The sequence below is a fragment of the Columba livia genome, chromosome 1 (assembly GCF_036013475.1).
Source record: "Columba livia isolate bColLiv1 breed racing homer chromosome 1, bColLiv1.pat.W.v2, whole genome shotgun sequence".
NCBI classification, from domain to species: domain Eukaryota; kingdom Metazoa; phylum Chordata; class Aves; order Columbiformes; family Columbidae; genus Columba; species Columba livia.
Genome location: NC_088602.1, coordinates 97,332,418 through 97,338,417, shown reverse-complemented (window position 1 = coordinate 97,338,417; position 6,000 = coordinate 97,332,418).

Genomic DNA, 6,000 nt, shown 5'->3' with positions numbered 1-6,000 from the left:
ACAACAATCCTGCCCCTTTGGCACATACCTGTATCACAGCAGGAACACAATGACATTGGCATTATAGGGGATCTGTGATACAATATCTTGATATCGAACCATCTATCAAATGATATACCAATATCATATATGATATTATTCTGGCTGACCAATAAACCCCTAGAAGGGAAGAAGGCTCAGTGGAGATGGACAAGGGCAATTTGCCCATGAAGCTCAGGTAATAATGTAGGGTATGACCAACCGTAGCCCTTGCAAAGCAAGTTGACTTCGGCTCATCACAAAAGGGACCAGAGGGTGGCCTTTGTTTCAGATAGAGTTATCAACAGTTGAGTGGATCAGCTGCTGGTGTAAACATCTCCCTGAGTTAGGCAGAGCAGCATAGGGGGAATGAGTATGTAGCTCAGCCCCACATAGAGTATAAAAACTAAATAAGCAACAAAAGAATTTCAAAGAGAGCAATGCACTTGAGACAACTTAAACTCATATATTCTTTAGGGGCGATGCACAGCATCATGACAGTGAACATATTACAAGACTGGTAATGGAGATCACGTTGGCATTGTTCTTGAATTGTGTATTGCAAGTGCTGTATTTTGCTGAGTGTAATTTACATTTGTATGGTGTTGTGTTTTCAATATAATTTGCATCACACAGCTAAAACAGAAATCCCATGTAATGGCACTATCTTCAAATAACTACATTTGATATTAAACATTACAGCCTTCCTGTGTTGGGTATCTAAAAGAACCCAGTCAGAGAGCATTGAACTCTGACATATATATATATACACAACAGGTTCATAGATGTGAATCCATAGGATGGCAAAATGAAGAAGAGTATTTCACTAAACCATACCACAGTTATTAAGTTTAGATCTACCCAATAAAATCTGTTATACTTACATAGAGTTTTGTTTCATAGATGCTCTCAGTCTGTCAAGCCTCTCAGGAACAGATTCCAGTTTTAGAAGTATGTAGAAAATGCATTCAGCTGTTCCTCCCCACAAAAAGCCCTCCTCTGCCCCGTGTTACTGCAGTCAGGAGTGTTAGCACATCCAAAACACGAACTCGCTCCCAGTGCAGCAGCTGATCATGTCTGGTGTTGACATGGCATTGCTTTTATGGAATTCCAAGCTGTTTTTCAAAATATATTAATGCAGTATTGGAAGAAAAGGGATAGAATAAGTGACATTAAAGAATCTAGAAGAGCTGCACACAGAAAGTTCCACCAGCACAAACTATTGTGTTTGCAATTTAAATAGAGGATGTGTAAAAAACTCCCACAACATGAACATTGCTGTGATGTGGACTGCTTAAGACAGAAGCAAACAGCAAACCACCCAACAACATCCCCTGTGCCTTCTTTCAAGGAAAAAACATTTTCTGCCATTTCCACAAGTTCCTTACACAGCACTACCCATCAAACACGGTGGTGACACACAGCCCCACTAACCTACTCTTGTCTATTCACCCCACTGCCCAACTGCTGCTGCTTCTCCAGGACCTGTTGTTGTGATCTCTGACACCAGCTGGTTCAACAAGAGAAAGCAGCTCGGGAAAGAGGACTTGCAGCAGGGCAGGCGGATAGGCAATGAGGGAAGACCATTCTTGTCATCAAAGGTACCTAACAACAGAGATGTCTCTTCTGTAGCACATGGGAACACAAAAGACATCAAGGAATAGACCTCTGCCATCAGCTGGGTTTTGCTTTTCATGGCTTAGCTTTTGCGTGCTTGTACTAAGAATCATATCCTCTTAATCAAATTAATTCTTTATTATGTTGTACTGATAAAAACTTCAACCCACAGTTTTCACCCTGAATCTGAAAAAAATAGTCCTGGAACAGAGCATTAAAAGTTCCAGATCAAAATCATCAACTTTTAAAAATGAATTATAGATATGAGGAGATTCAATGGAGGCACAGAGATAAGAGAAGTTGTACTCATGCAAGCTAGAAAAGTAATAGAAGTTTCTGCTTGCATACTCTTCGAATCAGAACCCATCCTCTCGACAAAAAATGTCTGCCCATATGGTGAGACATGGTGCAACTGCTGTATCATTTTAAGGCAGCTCTGCACAACCCAGAATATTTTAAGGAGCAAACAATCAGGGAAGGGAAAACCTACAAGAGAAACCAAGATCTCAGTGCTTGTAGTATAGTGAAAAGATGGCAGAGGAACATGCTTTTATCACATGCCTGTCACTTGTTAGAGGCACAAATGTCCTAAAGAAGAGCTGATGCCTTCGGGGGCTGAGCAGGTACAGAGGCAGGTCAGGAATATACTAGAGTAGAACTTGTAGACATCCTCTTCTGTTGGGCAGCCTTCTGATAAAAATCTGAGGAAGGGAGTAAAAAGGCCAAGTGATCTTCCAGTGGGTGTTGGTTTGCTTTCAGGTGAGAGTGTATGATCCGTAGCTGTACAGCTATGGAAGGGGGAAGGTCTTTCTCCTTCCAGTGAAAAATAGAAACTCAAAAGATGGCAGACTTGAAAAATTTGTTTAATCTACAGCATCTATCCATGTAGCCATCTTACTCTGCTGGAGTCTCAATTTCTCAGGTCACATAGCTTTGGGTTTACTTTAGAGGATTCTTCAGGAAAAGAACATCCCTCCCACCCATCCTGGTCATTTGGAGGAGCCAGGCAAAACTTTATATATTGCTTCTATAAATGCTACAGTAGTGCACCATCCCTCCACAGCTCTCAAAAACTGGCTTAGTGCAGGGAATGGCCATAAGGTTCAGCTTGTTCTTTACTCCCAGCCCCCCAAAACGATCCACGCAGATCATTGCTGCAGGCACATTGCCCTCACATGGATCAGTTTGCAGAACTGAGACCAAAAACCATAAATGAAAATAAAACCAAACAAAACAAGAATAGCCCTTAGTGCACATTTAGTTACAAAAACCAGACTGGCAAATAGGAAAAGGATGCAGATCACCCAGTTACATTATTAGCTACTTAGTAATATTGCAGAAAAACAGATGCTGTGCACTCACCCTTTTTCATTCAAGCACAATTAAAAAAAAACTCCATACGCCAGCATATTATGTACAAAATCACAGTTAAAATAAGCAACTGAAAGTGTGAATGAGATTCTAATATGCAGTACTGTCACACAGCCAAAGCTATTTTATTTTACAAGGTGAGTCTCTTGCATTAATCATTTTCTGAAAGCCCAGTAAAAACAGCATGAGCTACTTAAGCAAAATTTGAGAGACAACTTACAAAGTAATATTTGCATAGCACTGTAAATCCGTGTATTTGGGCACAGTTCTTAGTAGAAACTACAGTAGGTGACAGGGTTTGGTTTTCTTAATAGTTTCATGTTTTTAACCAGATTCAGATGCATCTCTTCTGAACATAATAAAATCAAGTGTAGGAAATAACTGTAAAAAGGTACAAAAATATATACACATGCACAGTAGGTGTGTACCCTGTATACAGTCAGTGTTATTACTCATTAGACTTGGCTAATAATGATCATCTGGTACTTGCACTTCCCTCCAAATGCCAAGTTTGTAACAAACCGATCGGGTTAAGGATGGTGAGTTTTCTCAGAGAGGTTTTCATTAAAGCTACAGTACTTGCTGGTGATCTGAAGGAGCGAGTGACGCGCCAGCTGACAGCGGCTGCCTGGCCGTCAGACAAGGAGCATTTTATTGTCACACGGTACCGCTCTGACAAAGCTGAAGCAAAGTAACACGAAGGGACACAGCTTGGCTCTCCGCACAGATGCACATGCACATAATAAGGGAGGTATATAGAACCAGTTCATGCCTTGGGAAAGAAAAAATAATTCCTGATTAGCCTCTGCTGCCTACTCCTCCTTCCCTTTGCAAATGAGATTTTTAGTGTGACTAGTAATCAGGGTGTTTTCCTTGAAAATGCACCCTGTCCAAAATGAAAAAGAAATTAAACTTTTCTAAGAAAATAGGTAGTGGTAGCCCCCACACGAAATAATACTTCCAATTTAGATTTCCAAAGTCCTATTATATTCTAGTTTCTGCTAAAGTGTCTATTTTAAAAATCTATTTCTTCTTAAAAGGATAAAATGCTGCTTCTAAGGTAAAGCTTTTTAGAAATAGACAATCGGCAACACTCAACTTCCACAAAAGTGGAAATGCACAAATTAACTTTCTTCCAAGTTTCAAAAACTGAAAAGCGGCTTGTAACTATGGATATAAAATTTTAATACAGACAGCTTTCCATAAACCTAGAGAGGCTGAGGGTAAGAGAAAGACGGCATCTTTGGCTTACGCAGATGCCAATCTACCGTCTTCTCGATTCCAAAGTGTGAAATACTTTTATGGTGTTTTCTGGTGGCTACCTAATGTGGCGCAGACCCTGTAAAACTGAATTCCAGAGTGGTTTCCCTCAAAACCACAGCAGGTAAAAAAGCCCACAACCAAAAATCTGCAAGGACCTGATGCAGAGATTGTTGAGCCATCAGATAAACTAGTCTTCAAGATAAACAGAGGGAAGCATGGCACAGTAAGAGTTACCGTCTGTAATGTGGAGATAAGCCCTTCAAGACAAATTCTGACCCCGACCATGTGAACATGGCAAGAGTTACCTTGTAAGCTGTCACAGGGAGGTGTCACATTTGTGTTAAGAGTCAAGAGTTTGCCTGCCCACATATACCCTTATCTCTGGTTTGCAAACCTCCTGGCCATCACTCAGTTTTCCAGGGCAAGAATTTGGCCAGACCTGTCGCTGTTCCTCCTCCTTCCAGCAATGCACCTTGCGGTGTTCGTGTTCCTCCTCCCTTCAGTGATGCACCTTGCAGCTCCCAGCACGACTGTCAGCTGCTTCAAATCCCAGCTTCACTCACCACTGGCAGGCCTGGAGCAGCCCATTACGGATCAAAAGGTTCAGAAATATGGAAATAAGTAGCTGTGACAAACTGGGCCAAAGTGCAAATTCGGCATTACCATTATTGGAGATAGACTTCTTTCCACAGGCATAAACCAGGATGTGTAGTGATCACCTGCTGTGAACCAGAAGCTTCACACCAAGTGACGTAAGCACACAGGCATCCAGGAGATGTTGTGAGCTCCACCGCTGCCTCCAATTTTCAAAGGAAATCTAGGAACAGATTTTTCACTTTCATCTGCATTGACCGCCAGCATCTCAATGAAACACACGTGGGCTAGGTCTGCTCAATCTTGGCCTTAGACTTAATTAATACATACTTCTCCAAGATGCCAAAATATGTCTGAAACACTGCATAGTGTGAGCTCAGAATTATTAAAAGGCTCCAACCCCACATTTGTTTAATCAAAACCAGATTTTGGGGTAGACCCTGACAAACACACAGCAACCCCTGCTTGCCAGTTACTCCAATGGTTAGCGAAGACCTTGTCCCAGCTCTCTCTCATTAGCTTCGTCAATGCTAGAGGGGCCTGTTACCAGGTAGCAGTGGGCTTGTGCGAGCCAGCCTGGGAAGGACTCCTCCTCCCTAAAAAAGTTTGGCTCTGAAGCAGCAAAGTTGCATTATTACTTAACATAACCATGCCACTTCAGACCTACTGAGCATGCCAACCAGCATCAAAATGCGGGAAGACAAAACCCCAGCTATGTGAGACAATTTCTATAGGACTGGTTGAACTGGAAAACTTCAAGTTCCAGCTAAGAGGTTGTAACCGAATCACCTGCAGAAAATACAGGCAAGCAAATATACATACATAGGTAGATGGAGACAAGCGGTATCACGTGGAAGTGAGCAGACACACTCGCTTTTTCTGTGAATACCAGGCAATTAGGACAAAGGTAGCAGTCATATTCATTGGTCAGCATGTAAGTGTAGAGCCCTTCAAGATAAGTTAAAGCAGAACAAAGGAACGTTGCCCATGCTCTTTGTGCTGGAGACATATTTTGATCAGTGACGCAAAGTCCACTGCAAGAGTACATTCAGCACACAATGAGCAACAGAGAACTGGAATCCCTGCCGAGCCGAGACCTCTGGATACCCGTAATCTGGTCCTTCTTCAGCATCAGCT